Source organism: Vulpes lagopus, chromosome 5 (assembly GCF_018345385.1).
Source record: "Vulpes lagopus strain Blue_001 chromosome 5, ASM1834538v1, whole genome shotgun sequence".
In the NCBI taxonomy this organism is placed as follows: Eukaryota; Metazoa; Chordata; class Mammalia; order Carnivora; family Canidae; genus Vulpes; species Vulpes lagopus.
Window position 1 is genome coordinate 75,245,761 of NC_054828.1, and position 15,492 is coordinate 75,261,252.

Here is a 15,492-nt window from a genome sequence, read left to right on the forward strand (position 1 = left end):
CCTAGTGGCCCCGGCAAGGACCCGCACAGCACCGGCCACGGCGGGGACCCAACCCGAAGACAACCAAATAAAATGCACTGGACTGGGCGATGCTCAAGACCTTAAAATTAGAAGTCGTGAGCGCTACAAACTGAGCTAGCAGGACGACGCGAAGTAGATGCGCTTCTTTTTTCCCTAGCAGCTTGGGATCATTGCCCAAAGGCAAAATATCTGAGCCAAGAGCGAAGGCAACCTCAGCGTGTTGCTGATCAGGAAATAGGTTTGTAGAGAGTTTAATGGATTTCCCGCGGCCCACGGCTGATTGGCACCAACTCACAATCCAGGCCTACGGTCTTCCTGCTTCTTGAGCTCGAGGAGGGACCAGCGGAGTGGACAGAAAGTGCTGTGCGGAGGCGGGGCCCAGCTGCGGCGCAACTCCAGCCCTCTCCGGCCTCTCCCGGAGCTGGTTCCCGCCCAGGCTGAACCCGACTTCCACGGAGAGGACGTCCAGGATAAAAGGATTTTCACTGCATCCCGAGGGCGCCGCCGATCTTACCACGGATCCTCTCACCTCCTCAGCCCTGTTACCAGAATTTCCCAACCCTCCATGACAACGTGGGCGCTTTTCTGCAAGCTCTTAAGGCACAGGTGAAAGTTGACGTGGCGCCGAGTGTTCGCCTCTCCTTTGGGGGCTGTTGGGGAAATACATTGAGACTCCAAGGAACATACATAACAATAAATAGAATATTATAAGATACATTTATAAAGAAAAAATATCTGAGGGCATGCGTGCTTACAGGTAGCCCGCAAATGGGTACAAAACTATAGCGAACTTCCAGCATTATTTATGTGGAATTCAAGCTACAGCCGTCAGCGTCCTACTCTCAGTACAAGCATTACTCAGTTTATTCCAGCAATAATACTAGGATCAGTCAGTCGGACGCCCGCTCCTTAGAGTTCTTCATCAGCCTGGGAGAGCGGATCTACTAGAGGTGCAGACGGCTCGTCACGTCGGTCAGCAGCGGCCTGCAGGGCGCAGGCGCGGGAGGGGCGGGTCCAGGTCCCCGGGGGGTGGGGGTGGGGGCGCGGGCTGCTCCGGGCTGGGGGAGAGGGGCGGGGCGGGGGAGAGGGGTGGGGCTGGAGGAGCGGGGCGGGGGAGAGGGGCGGGGCGGAGGAGAGGGGAGGGGCGGGGCGGGGGAGAGGGGAGGGGCGGGGCGGAGGAGAGGGGAGGGGCGGGGCGGAAGTTTGCCGCGGCTCCTCTGTCCAGCGGTGAGCCGGGGTGCTGGGCCCCCCAGCGGCCCTCACGCCCACTCTCGGGAAGTTGCTGGGTCCCAAGGGTGACCTCCAACAGCGGTGCCGTCTTTAAACCCAGCATTTAAAAGACGAATGTCTGTCTCTTCGGAGTGGAGAGCACCAACCGCACACGGTTGCGGAGCGGTGGCCGCCAAAGAGGAAGCCAGTGGCGGGTGATCGAAATGTAGGAAAATCGATATTTTCAGTTTCGTGTTGGTCGTTTCCTTTAGCGGCCGGAGTGCCGCACTCTCCCCCTCGCCCGCCCGCCTCCTTCCCTCCTCTACCTTTCCCGGTTCCACCCTCCGCACCCACGCCCCGCACCGACCAAGCGGGACGGAGGCTACCGGGCGGGCCCGGTGCGGAGCTCGGTTGCGTCCCGGCGCGCGCGAGTCCGAAGTCGGGGATTTCCCCCCCAGCTCCGGGACAAAGAGCGCGTCCGCCTCTGAGAAACCTTTCCTGAGCCCCTCGTAGGACTAAGCGCTTCCAAGCCCCCACTGAGATCCTTGGCTCCCGGGCCCCCACCTTGCACCACGGATCCTTCACCCAGCACGCAGCGAGCGGCCCCTAGGTGCCCGGCCTGCCCGGGGGCGCGGGGCGCGGGGCTCGGGGCGCAGCGCGAGCCGAGCCCGAGCCGAGCCCGAGCCCCGCCCTGCCGAGTCCACATTCTAGCGGCGGGGGCCGAGGGGGCAGAGAGAGGAGGGCGGACGAGCTCAGCCCGAGAGGCTGCGGGCGGCACCCGGGCGGGAGGGCTGTGCAGGCGGCGAGGAGCCGGCGGGGAGGCAGCGGCTCGGGCGGCTCGCCCCCCGCGCTCCCCGGGACTGCGGCCGGTATTCACGTTCAGACACGCCCGGTGACACCGCCCTTTGGCCTCAGTGCCTCCCGCGCCTCCGGCCTCCGGCCTCCGGGGTAGAAGAATGGGAAGGAGGGCCCCAGCCAGAGGCTGAAAAGCAATTTCTGAGATCAGGAAATGGGTTTAGGAAAAAAAAGCTTCCGTGTCTCTGTGGCGCAATCGGTTAGCGCGTTCGGCTGTTAACCGAAAGGTTGGTGGTTCGAGCCCACCCAGGGACGGTCTGGTCTCTTTTACGAGCAGCAGCTTGCAGCCTTGGGTTACGTGTTAGTGACCTCATTTATCCTCGGAGTCCTCTGGACTTCTGTCCGCTCTAAAGCACACTCCCAAGTATGCTGCCCGAAGACTGAAGTTGCATAAATGAGCCTAAAAGAAGGAATTTTTCAGCAAAGGTATTTTTTTCAATGGCCCGCCTCTGGGCTTTATCCCAGAGGCGCTGCAGAATTCCTCAGTTCCCGAAGCTGGGTTTTTACAACTGCACATCCTGGAAACTAGAAAATCCCAAGAATTGAGAACAACAAACCCATCTTCTGTTGGGTGTGAAGCCTCTAGTTCCGGGTGGCAATTTTGGTTCTTCCATCACGTGGTTTGAACAAATCATGAATTTTCTGTGCCTCAATTTCTTTGTCTATAAGAGGGGACAAATAGGACTATTTCCTTCATAAATGTTAGCTACTGTAACTCTTTTCAATGGCATCTCTTCACCACTTCTGTTATTTCCTTCATCTTAAACAAGTGCATATCTTTTCATGCTATGGATGGATTATTGTATATACAAACATTCCTTAATTGTTGGACACGGAGCTCAGGCTTCTGCTGCGGAAGAAGAACCAAGAACTCACCTTTCAGAGTGGGGCCTTCACCCATGGTCCTGAGCCAAATAAAAATTGGAAAGGAGAGATGTTTAAAATTTTCATCAGATTGAGACTTCAGACGGGTGCCTCGGTAGCTCAGTTGGTTGGGCCTCTGCCTTTGGTTCAGATCATGATCCCGAAATTCCAGGGTCCACCGGGTTCCCTGTTCAGGGAGGAGTCTGCTTCCCCCTCTGTCCCTCACCCCACTCATGCTGGCTCCCTCTCTCAAATAAATAAATAAATAAATAAATAAAATCTTTTTTAAAAGGATTGAGACTTCAGATAATGGGTCTTCTAAAATTTTTCTTACATAGCAAGAGGAGAGACTGCATTCTCAGGATTTTATTTGGGGGAATTTAGTGATGGTGGCTATTCTGTTGATCTTGTGGAACTGTTTTAATACTGGTATGTGACACTTGTTATAAAACCTTGTCTGGTGAGCTGAGGTGAACAAGTAGCTAAAGGAAACTTCTCATAGAAAAGAGAAATAAGGGATGCATTCTCATATAGATTTCTAAAATCTTATTTTGATCTTTTCAGAGGTTTTGGGTGGTGTCCTAGCTCTGACTGCTATAACAAAATACCACAGATTTGGTGACTTAAACAACAGACATTTATTTCTCACAGTTCTGGGGATTGAAAAGTCAAAAGTAAAGAGGGTGGCAGATTCAGTTCTTGGTGAGATCCCTCTTTCTGGCTTGCAGATGGCTACCTTCTCAGAGGATCTTCAGAGGGCAGAGAGAGAGGAGAATCTGGTGACTCTTCATATTTTTATAAGGTCACTAGTTCCATCATGGGATGCACCTTCATGACTCATTTAAACCTATTTACCTCCTAAAGGCTTTACCTCCTAATACTGTCACACTGGCGGTTAGGACTTCAACATAGGAATTTGGGAGGAGGGCAGCCCCGGTGGCGCAGCGGTTTAGTGCCGCCTGCAGCCCAGGGTGTGATCCTGGAGACCTGGAATCGAGACCCACATTGGGCTCCCTGCATGGAGCCTGCTTCTCCCTCTGCCTCTGTCTCTGCCTCTCATTCTCTCTGTGTCTCTCATGAGTAAATAAATAAAATCTTTAAAAAAAAAAAAAAAGGAATTTGGGAGGAACACATTCAGTCTGTAACAGGTGGGAACATAAAGAGGCATTTCCTGAGTTTTTAAAAGTCCCTTCATATAAAGTGACCAGATTGAAGACTTGAGAATAGTCACTTTTTTTTTTTTTTACCTATAATTGCTTTAATGATTTAAAAGAACTCATTTACAAATAACTATGTTCAAGGACAGACTTACAGCCTACAGAAGGGAGTATGGATTTAGCTCACATTGCAGGATGTAGACAAAGAGGCTCCCAATATTGATTTTTGGAAATCCTAAGCTGGCCTACTTCTCCTCATATTTGGCTAGTTCCTGAAGCCCTTAAAACTAAGCTAAGATTAAGACCTGGATTCTTCTGAGAATTGGCAAAGATATCCCAGTCCACCTTTCACCTTATCCCACTACCTCTTATTTGGCCCCACTTACTTTCAAAAGTGAAAACACTGTTTAATTATATAAATCTGTGGCCATTTATATACTCATGAACAAACCGCGTTTGAAGTTTCTGGAATCTCTGGTCTGTCTGAAGTGAGCACGAAGTAGCCTGTGAAGATCTTCGCTGGAAGCAGGTCACATTCAGCCCTGTCCATTCTGTGTGGTCAGCAATGGGGCCAGACTGAATTCAGGGACACAGACCACAGAGCCAGCTAAAAAGCTGATCTGAGGATTCCAATTGTGCTGCTAAAAAATCGTACCAGAGAAGTGGAAACAGAAGGCTTATGATACTTAAAAATGTCAAGTAAAAAAAGTTCTTGGAGTAGAACTTGTTCTGTAGTTCTTTGATCTTTTCCTCCTAGAGGAATTGTGTGTGTGTGTGTGTGTGTGTGTGTGTGTGTGTAAGAGAGAGAGAGAGAGAGAGAGAGAGAGAGAGAGAGAGAGAGAGAGAGAGAACAGAAAAGGGATTACAGAGAGATACATGAAAAAATTCTTATTTCCTTTGCTCAAGCTCCCAGTTCCCAAAGGCAAAATGTATACTAATGATTGTTTTTTATGAACAATTTTATTTTTCAGTAAAGTCAACAAGTATGGCTTTATTACTTTTATAACAAAGTAACCACCTATTTTGTAAGTATAGATTAAAAACCTCAGATGAAACAGGCTATCTTTACATGTTATAACTCAAACTTGCCTATGGCTGCTGAAGCCACAGGGCAGGCCGTTAACCCACAATGACAGCTGGTCCCCTGACACCATGGGCAAGCCACATTCTCTAAAAATTTTTTTAAAGGATTTTATTTATTTATTCATGAGAGACAGAGAGAAAGGCAGAGACACAGGCAGAGGGAGAAGCAGGCTTCATGCAGGGAGCCCGACAGAGATCCAGTGTCTCCAGGATCATGCCCTGGGCCCATGGCAGGTGCCAAACTGCTGAGCCACCCAGGGATCCCTCTCTGGGAAATTTTTTAAGCATCATGATCCAGAAGTTCTTAAAGCATCATGATCCATAAGTTCCACAGAATTTTTTCTTTCTTTCCTTATCTGCTTGTCTGCTCTGAGCTAAAAACAGATAGTAATATCCACCTCCAAAAAAAAAAGAAAATCTTAAAAAAATTTCTGCACTTCAAGATTCTAGCCACATTGCCAGTATTTTTGTGGAAAAGAGAATCCAGTTATGGTAGGAAACACATACTTTGTTTTAATGAAGTTGGAAAGCTCTCATAAGAAAATAGGGTTCTGACAAAGATGGGAGAAAAATTTAACCTAGGGTTTATAATCATCTAAGGGAAAGAAATACTTATATGGCTCCAGTCCAGACATCATAGAGGTCTAAAGAGAACAAGCAGATATGCTCAAATAAATGAAATAATTCAGGAGATACAAAATATTTTTTAAAAGATTTTATTTATTTATTATTCATGAGAGAGAGCGAGAGAGAGAGAGAGAGAGAGAGAGGCAGAGACATAAGCAGAGAAAGAAGCAGCCTCCCTGAGGGCAGCTTGATGCGGGACTTGATCCCAGGACCCCAGGATCATGACTGAGCCAAAGGCAGAACACTCAACTATTGAGCCACTCAGGTGCCCCAATACAAAATATTTTTGAAAAAACCTATTTGACACCAAAATTCAACTAATGATGAAATTATAATGAAAATCTCAGAAATATAGAATTGTACAATACAAAGCATGAGTCCTAATGAAAACTATGACTTTTATTAATAATAATCTATCAGTATGGTTCAGTTGTAACAAATGTACCACACCAGTGCAAGGTATTAATAACAGGGGAGCTAGGCAGATGGAGAGGGATTATATGGGAACTCAGTACTTTCTGTTCAGTTTTTCTGTCAACCTAAAACTGCTCCAAGAAATAAAGTCTATTAACTTGTTTAAAACCTCAAGAATGAAAAAGCCATATTTGCTTGGTATTCTGTATTTGTTGCTTCAGATCCATTCTCACCATTATCCACCTTACTATATGCCCCAGAAAGTTAATCTTTTTGAACACAAAGGGGCTCCTCTGCCCACTGGCTTCCTGTTAGCTACAGCCCATGGGAGGCACGGATTGGGGTTGGCAGGGCAGGAAGACTATGAGGTCAGGGTGATTATTTTCTGCAGGCTGACAGTGATTGTGTTCTCTGCTATGCCTCAAAAGCCAGAGCTGTTGTTTGGTGGCCCTATACTACTGCCTTAGCTACAACTATCACTTTTCCAGGTTCCAGAAACATCTCTCTCCCCTTGCCCATTCAGGCCTAGTAATGGGTCTCCACTGTTGCTATTGCTGGGACACCACACCATCTTGGCAGTGATTACATTCCCCAGTGGGGCCCAGGAATCCTGCGCTGAGCTGAGCTGGGAAGTGCCAGGAAACCCCCTTAATCCTCAACAGAGCTGGCTTTCAGAGAGCCTCAGAGAATGTGCCACAAAAGCACCTGGGAGCTCACTGCCAGAGATCAAATTGATTGGTTCCATCTCTGGGAACAAATATTGTTAATTCTTCACTTTCTTTTTTAAAGATTTTATTTGTTCATGAGAGACACAGAGATAGACAGAGAGGCAGAGACATAGTCAGAGGGAGAAGCAGGCCCCATGCAGGACTCGATCCCAGGACCGCAGGATCGCGCCCTGAGCCGAAGGCAGATGCCCAACTGTTGAGCCACCCAGGTGTCCCAATTCTTCATTTTCTAGTTTTAGGTGCTTTCTCTTCCACCTACTCCCTCTACAATTACCACACACACACATTTCCCACTTCCCTATCTTCCTAATTGTGATGATTAATTTTATGTGTCTACTTGGCTAGGCCAAGGTACCCAGATGTTTGGTCAAACATCAGTCTAGATGTTCTTGTGAAGGTATTTTTTAGATGAGATTAACATGTAAATCAGTCGACTTTGAGTAAAACAGATTATTCTCCATAATGACAGTGGGCCTCAGCTAATCAGTCGAAGGCCTTAGGGGAAGAAGACTGAGGTCCCCCAAAGAGGGAGGAATTCTGCTTCCAGACTCTGCTCCAAGATTAGAGCTACAACATCAGCTCTTCCCTGGCCCTCCAGCTTGTTGGCCTATCCTGAAGACTTTGGATTGACCAGGCTCCACAATCACATGAGCTAATTCCTTAAAATAAAAATTTCTCTCTCTCTCTCTTTCAATAAATAAATATATAGATATATAGATACAAGTATAGAGATTTTATATACACATATATATCTCCTAGGTATGTATATATATTTATATAACTCATAATTAAATGTGATCAATTTCTGTATAACATTTTCTCCTGGCACTAACAATTACCTTATTTTTCCATTTGCTTAGTTTTCCATGCATTTGTTACTAGGTTATAACTGGTTTCTTTCCAGTTCTGTAAATCTCCCCTTGACACATTGAAACACACACAGTTGTGTTTTGTTTGTTTTTCAAGAAATCTCTCCTGACACATTCCTATCTCCTCCAGTCTGGACTGCTTTTTTTAAAATTTATTTATTATGAGAAACACACACAAAGAGAGAGAGAGAGAGAGAGAGAGAAAAGCAGAGGGAGAAGCAGGCTCCATGCAGGGAGCCTGTCGTGGGATCCGATTCCGGGTCTCCAGGATCAGGCCCTGGGTCTCAAGGATCAGGCCCTTGGCTGAAGGTGGCGCTAAACCGCTGGGCCACCAGGACTGCCCCTAGTCTGGACTACTTGACAGCTGTCATAATATCTCCCTTTACTTCACCATCAGCTTGGGGTTTCCATTGCCCCTGTTTTGTTAGGTCCTTTGCTTCAGGGGTTGCAAGTGGTCTCCTTTCTTCATTCCTTCCTTCCTGTTTATGGTATATATTCTCCAATAACTTCTGTAGAGAAGTTGCTTAAGGACCAAACTCTTGGAGACATTATATGTCTGAAAATGTCTATTATATCCATATCTGTATTATATCCATTAATTGATATTTTACTAAATAGAGAATGTTAGGTTAAAATCATTTTCCCTTAGATTTTTCACGTAGTCTGTCTTGTTCCCCTGTTAAAACTAAGAAACTTCCCAGAACACCAACATCAGATAAAATCACTCTATAATCATGATGAAGCAAAGCAAAGCAAAAAAAGAAAAAGAAAAGAAAAGAAAGAAAGAAAAAGAAAGAAAGAAAGGAAAAGAAAGAAAGAAAGAAAGAAAGAAAAAGAAAGAAAGAAAGAAAGAAAAAGAAAGAAAGAAGAAGAAAGAAAGAAAGAAAGAAAGAAAGAAAGAAAGAAAGAAAGAAAGAACTACTTCATGATTGTTCGGAGGCAAAAGAACTGTAAAGCATCCCCCAAACTGAGAAGGCACTTTGAGTTGGAAAGACAAATCAGACGACAGTTTACAGTTTCTATACTGGGTAACTTACTGACAGGGTTGGGGGTGGGGAATTGGCCCACCCGTCAGCTGCTCAGCTATTCTCCACAAAAATCCAGACCTTCACTCACAGATTGTAGAAGGAGATGGGACCTGAGGGAGACCCTAACAGTGAGATCCAAGTGTTCACACAATTGTGACCATGAGCTAACATTAACAGCCCTCCTGCCGACTTCTGCGCATCAGGAGGCCAAAACTATGTTATCGAGGTTTGTATCAAGGTACTCTTGGTGCTCTTGTCTCCTCTGAGATCACAAAACATCTGGGGGAGCAGGGGCTTTTGAAGAACATAACAATAGAAAGAGCACCAAAAGGACAAATCAAAATGCAGGCCAAAACCGGAGTCAGTATGGCCAGTATGCCCACAGTGATCATGTCTGAGCATGAACAGCACACAGTCCAAACCACATAAAATGACCAAACTTCCTCTTTCTTTCTCAACCACTAATAGCTACTGTTACTTCTTTACAGTTTCACATTTGGCTCTGTTCCACTCCTCCCACTTTTTGAATAAAAGTTACTAAGATTTCCAAAGGTAGAATTGCCCCCACAGTTTCCCCATGGTGTATGTTGTCTCCTTTGTTGCAATGGGCCAAATCCAACTTTGATTACAAGTTTGTTCCCTGATGGTTATATACTGGAGGGTATCAACATTGTAGGGAAGGCAGATGTCACTCTGATTCTTGACTATTTACATTAAACTGTTCTCTCATCTCCCTTCCCAAAAGTTTACAGCATCTCCTCTTTGTCCCTACTGTTTTGAAACTGTTTGGTCTATTTTTAGCCACTATACTGGGAACTTGAATGGCCCTTTCAATAGGGGAACTTGGATTTCTTGCGCCCCCTCGCGCCCCCTCGCGCCCCCTCGCGCCCCCTCGCGCCCCCTCGCGCCCCGCCCACTCGAGCCTGCGGTCGGCGCACGCCCTCCCTTCCCAGGCTCTTCCGCGTCCCTCCTCCGCCTCCCCAGATCATTTTCCAGGGAGCTCCCTTTTTTCCCCCCGGTTCGAGATCTTAGTAAACGAATTTTATTTCACAGCCCTTTGCGGCTGGTGAACGCTTCAAAACCTGAAAAGCAAAAGCAGATGCTTCTTGGCACCTAGTGGAGAACATTTTAACTAGCTAAGAAGGGCCTTCGAGAAGTGAATCCAAAATTTCCCACCACTGAGCGGAAGAGGAGGAGAGTGTTTCCATCCCGTCCTGTCCTAAGGCGTCGTCTCGGTGGAGCAGAGTCGCAGCAGGACGTAGGGGGACCCCCGGGGGCAGGAGCTCCAGCTCTTGACACTTTCGCCCCCGGAGAAGCCTCCTCTCCCCCCAGCAGTAGGTCAGGGATCCTTGTATCAATGACCAGGATCCCCGGTTCGGATTCCTTATTTCTCTTCAATTTGGAGGGAATAGAGAAGATTCCTGGAAGACCTTACGGAAGTTTAAAACAATAGTGGCCGCAATGACTTTTTATAAGTTCATAATTGTTGGTTGTCAACAGAGGATTTGATAGGAACTGAATAGAAAAGAAACACGCTCGCGCCCAACGTGGGGCTCGAACCCACGACCCTGAGATTAAGAGTCTCATGCTCTACCGACTGAGCTAGCCGGGCGCTGGCAGATCGGCTTCTCTTTAGAAATATCATTTCTTTGGAGAGACAGGCCGCAAGGTCCATATACTCGCTAGTTACTCGTTCTTTCAAGCCCTCTGGGTCTAAGATTTTGTGAACACAATAGTAGCTTTGCACTCCCAGGACTGAGGCTTGGAGAGAGTGATGGGGATTGCGCGGGGCCAGAAGACGGGGAATTAGGAGGCCTAAAATCTCCGTGTTTCCGCAAAGTCCGCGTGGACCGGGCTGCTTTGACCGCCGGACTTAAGGCGTGCGGACCCTTGAGGAGGAGGCGAAAGAGCGCGAGGGCCCGGGGATGCGAGGCGCAGACAGCCGGGGAGGTGGGGCGTGGGGACTCGCTCTCCCCGGACCTTGGGAATCCAGCCCCTGGCTTCTCGTCCTAAACCCTGAAGACCCAGGGTGGTGGGTGCAAGTGGGGCAAGGGACGCATCACTGAGGACACGGGTTTGTTTTTAAATACTAAAATCTTGTGTGGCTTAAGTAAAAGACTGTATTTATTAGGTGTGAACGTTCCAGCGAGATTTCAAGTCAGAGGGGAGACAGAGCCCCAGGCGATCTCACTTGGCGCTCCCAACTCGGTTTTTCCAGCGTCCGGTACAGGCGCTGAATTCAGAGTCAGAAGCGAAGGATCCTCTGGTCTGCAGGCTTGGTGGCAACTCCGAGGCCCCCTACACCGCCCTGGAGCGCGTCCCTGCCAGAACTGGGTAGATGTGTCTGCCTCGGGTGGGCGAGCCTCGGAAGGAGCGGAACAAAAGCAATTCACCCACTTCGTGGACTGCACTTCAGGGAGCCTGCTTAGAACCAAAAGAGAGTAAAACTGTTTTCAACCGTAAAATAAAAGTCAAACGCCAGGCTCGCCAAGGAGACATCAGATGCCGTGACTCGGATTCGAACCGAGGTTGCTGCGGCCACAACGCAGAGTACTAACCACTATACGATCACGGCGCGCCACCTGCCAGGCGACGTGCTGCGGCTTAACTTTAGCCCTTTAACAGGACCGCTTACGAGCGGCCGTGTCATCTGCCCAATTCAAATGATTTGCATCAATCAAAACATCCAACAAATGTTTCACCTCCACAATCTCGATGTCTCCATCCCTGAATCTGGGTCTGAGCGCTTGAATCCCGCGTGCGGGCGCCAGCATCGTCCGTCGGCGGGGCAGCGGCCGGCGACCACCCCCAGCACCCCCACCCCCGAACTCCTCTTCCCTCCTTCCAGAAGAACCAAGCCGCCCCGAGGATTCCGTTTGCGCCTCCAGCTCGTGGCCTGGAGCAGAGGCTCCTGTCCCCAGAATGGTGGGGCCGGAAGCGGCCCTCCTCTCGTTCCTCTCGCTGCCCTCGCCTTTCCAAGCGACACGGCGCTCGCTCGGGAGCTGCGGCCTCTGGGGCTGACTTCTTTATTCTGATTTCTCAGTGAACTCGAGTCACATCTGAGGACTTAGGAAAACAAATCCGAGCAGTCTCTGCTTCAGACACTTCCCTAAAGGTCCCCAAGGGCTAGTTACCGTAAACCCGCGCGACACCAGCGGCCGAACCCAGCACACGAACTTGGCCGAGGGTTGCAGCCGCCAACATCCCGGAGGCTTTTTTTAGGAGAGACTCCCCCAAAACCAGTAATCTTAGAACGCAAGGATGATCAAAAAGGCTTTCCTTTCCCCACTGCTTTACTGAATTGGACTTAGAATATGGGGGAGTAAAACAGGAGGCAGCAGATGCGTTGGCCGGGAATCGAACCCGGGTCAACTGCTTGGAAGGCAGCTATGCTCACCACTATACCACCAACGCAGTGCCGGGCGGCGCCGGTCGCTTTCGTTATGAGGAGCATCTCGTCCAGGGCTTGGTCGCGCAACTCCCTGAGAGCTGTATTAGGAGATTACTAACACTAAGCGAAAGGAGGACGTAGAAGAGAAGCTCTCTAGCATTTCTCCTATGATTACATTAAAAATTCTTTGGCGGCTTCTTATGGATTCACATGTTTAAAAAAAAGGCAATTCTAGTTTTATCTTTTGTCGTTTGAAGGGGGCGTCTGAAATCCAGTTAAGGGGTGAAGGCTACCCTGAGGGAGTTATTAGGCATTTCAGAGTGTTTTCACAGGGCAAATGCATTAAGGCAAAATTGCAAACGAGAAAGCATGCGCATTTTAAAACTTTGAATGCATATCGCCAAATTGCTATGTGGCGGTAACACCAGTTTTCGCTATTACCATATCACATCAGTCAGCGGGATCTCGTTATGCTTTCCACCTTCACAAAAGTGCAGGATTAAAAGTCTTATCTCAATTTGCTTTTATTCTATTACTATTGAGGTTGACCATTTTTCAGACTTACCAATTTTTTGTATTAGTTTTGAGAATTACTAAGTCATATGCTTTGTCTATTTTTCTATTAATTATTTATATTGATATTACTGATTTATACTACTTTGTCATTGGACTTTTAATATTATTTATAGGAGTTTTAAATGGGCAATTTTCTGTTATGTAGTCTCACTTATCAGTTTTATTCTTTATCATTTCTGTTTTTGTTTTTGTCTTGGAAAAGTCTTCTATCCCATACTAAAATAACTATGCACTAATGTATTTTTCTTAGCTTTTTCATTGTTTCTGCTCTTGAATTTAATTCTTTAATTAATTTAGCATATGGTATGAGGTAGTAATTCTACTTCCATGAAATTATCCTAAGGAAATAGGGATAAGCACAAAGATGTACCTACACAAATGTTCATCAAACTGTTATCGGTAGAGCCAAAATTTTAGGCGGTGGGGACTAAAATTCCAGAAATAGGTTAGATTAAATCCACTTTGAAGAAAACCCACATGAGGTTTCTTTGGTTTTGGTTTTGTTCTAATTCTATATACATTGTACACTGCTGGTGAGAGTATAAATTGGGATGACCTTGATGCAAGGCATACTGGCAATATCTATCTACAAATACACATATCTTTTCAACCAGTATTTCAACTCCTGGGCATTTTATTCCACACATGCAAAATGACCTACCTACAAGATTATTTATGGCAGCATTGTTTGTAGTAGCAAAGGATTAGAAATAATCTAAGTGTCCATTAAAAGGAAGTTGGTTCAATTAATTATGGAATATCATCAATACAATGGAATTGTGCTATGAGAAATACTATGTGCCGTAAAAAAGAATGAGGAAATTAATGTCTAATATTCACATACAATCTGTCTAATATATTTCAAAATATATTGTTGAGTGAAAAAGGCAAAGTGCAGAAAAACGTGTATAGAACGTTATCATTAGTGCAAAGGGGGAGCATATTTAAATATATAAATATGTAGGCGTGTACTTGTATTTGCATAAAATATTTACATCATTATAGTTATGAAACATAACATTGTTTGCCTTATTAGAGGGAAACAGGATGGAAGAGGTAAAAATTAGGTTTGTCAGTTATATCCTTTGCATATTTGAATCCTAAATTATGTAAATATATTACCTTTTCAAAAACTAAATTAAATTAAAAGACGTTAATGACGAATGTTTATTTCCATTGGCAAGTGTTGGAAATATATTAACTTTAAAAATACCTGGTAATAAAATAGTCTGAATAACGTAATTCCATTTCTGTTTTTAAAATTGGGCGTCAACAGTTAACACGTTGGTAGAATTGTGAACAGCTTTCACTTTGTATATTTCTGTGTTACCTATATTTCAGCTTTGGACCAATGGGGGAATTGACTAGGAGAAAAAATGTTAATTATTAAAAGGATTCTGTGGAATAGTTTTAAAAAAGTGTCATTCCCTGACCGGGAATCGAACCCGGGCCGCGGCGGTGAGAGCGCCGAATCCTAACCACTAGACCACCAGGGAAGCTGAAGAAAGCTGCTGATAAGAACTATATCATGGTGAATATGTATTTCCATTTAACCCTTCTTGTTCTGTATGTTATTCTATCTGCCTTACTGGGCCTTCCTCAGTCGAAATTGCCTCTTCGCGTTCATTTTTTGAATTTAGAAAACCCGCGAGAGAACCCGGAAGCCTGGCTCCTAGAGCTGAGGGATGATCATAACACCGTCACAGTCCCGGAGACCACAGACAAATAACCACAGAAGAGACAGAGAGAAAAGAAACTCTCGTTTCGTGTAGTTGCAATGATTTCCTGAATTGTGATCAGGAGAAAAGTAAAGATCTTCAGCTGGACCTTTGTCCAATTGACCAGGAAATTTTCTTTAAGAAATAGAAAGGTTAAGGTTGTCTTGTGACTAAGCTGGGAAATCCTGATCTTATTGCAGCTTTACTCTTGTCTGTAAACTTAGACCAAATTCTGTTGGCCAAAACAAACATTACAGACAAGTGAAAGTCACTGGGCCTACCTTGGTGGTCAGCCCGACCCGAGCTTACCTCTCCGGTGGGAGACTAAGAGAAGAGCATGGAAAAATAAATAAATAAAATAAATTTAAATATTAAAAAAAAAATCAAAAGAGAAGGGCATGGGTTTGGAGCTTTACAATTTTTATATGAAGAGAGTGGGAGGAAAGGAGGAAAAAGAAATGAGGTGCATGCCTCCACTGAAAGAACTTTTATTATTTTTTTTCTTATTACATATATGTTATTTTTTATATATATACATTTTTTTATTGGTGTTCAATTTGCCAACATATAGAATAACACCCAGTGCTCATCCCGTCAAGTGCCCCCCTCAGTGCCCGTCACCCAGTCACCCCCACCCCCCGCCCACCTCCCCTTCCACTCCCCCTAGTTCGTTTCCCAGAGTTAGGAGTCTTTATGTTCTATCTCCCTTTCTGATATTTCCCACTCATTTTCTCTCCTTTCCCCTTTATTCCCTTTCACTATTTTTTATATTCCCCAAATGAATGAGACTTTTAAATCATACCCATCAATGTATGTGAATTATTTTTTTAACTATAGGAGAGAGAGAAAAGAAAGCAAATGTAACAAAAAACAATGAATCAAGGTGAGGAGTAATTGAGTGCTCATTGTTTTATTCTTTCAAGTCTTCTGTAGGTTTAAATTTTTTTTAAAA

General features: G+C 45.8%; 1 long non-coding RNA gene and 5 other non-coding genes across 6 annotated transcripts; 1 reads left to right on the forward strand and 5 right to left on the reverse strand.

Moving 5' to 3' along the window:
* Window positions 1-719: 719 nt before the first annotated feature.
* On the reverse strand, window positions 720-2,616 carry LOC121491426. The gene is made up of 2 exons (XR_005987973.1): window positions 1,795-2,616; window positions 720-1,375 (listed from the first exon to the last, which is right to left on the reverse strand). It is a non-coding gene; the product is annotated as an uncharacterized LOC121491426 (long non-coding RNA).
* On the forward strand, window positions 2,267-2,340 carry TRNAN-GUU. The gene has a single exon. It is a non-coding gene; the product is annotated as a tRNA-Asn (tRNA).
* Window positions 2,617-10,394: 7,778 nt separating the features above from the next.
* On the reverse strand, window positions 10,395-10,467 carry TRNAK-CUU. The gene has a single exon. It is a non-coding gene; the product is annotated as a tRNA-Lys (tRNA).
* An 891-nt stretch (window positions 10,468-11,358) lies between these two features.
* TRNAH-GUG lies at window positions 11,359-11,430 on the reverse strand. The gene has a single exon. It is a non-coding gene; the product is annotated as a tRNA-His (tRNA).
* A 767-nt stretch (window positions 11,431-12,197) lies between these two features.
* On the reverse strand, window positions 12,198-12,269 carry TRNAG-UCC. Its single transcript has one exon. It is a non-coding gene; the product is annotated as a tRNA-Gly (tRNA).
* Window positions 12,270-14,246: 1,977 nt separating this feature from the next.
* TRNAE-CUC lies at window positions 14,247-14,318 on the reverse strand. The gene has a single exon. It is a non-coding gene; the product is annotated as a tRNA-Glu (tRNA).
* Between the last annotated feature and the right edge of the window lie 1,174 nt (window positions 14,319-15,492).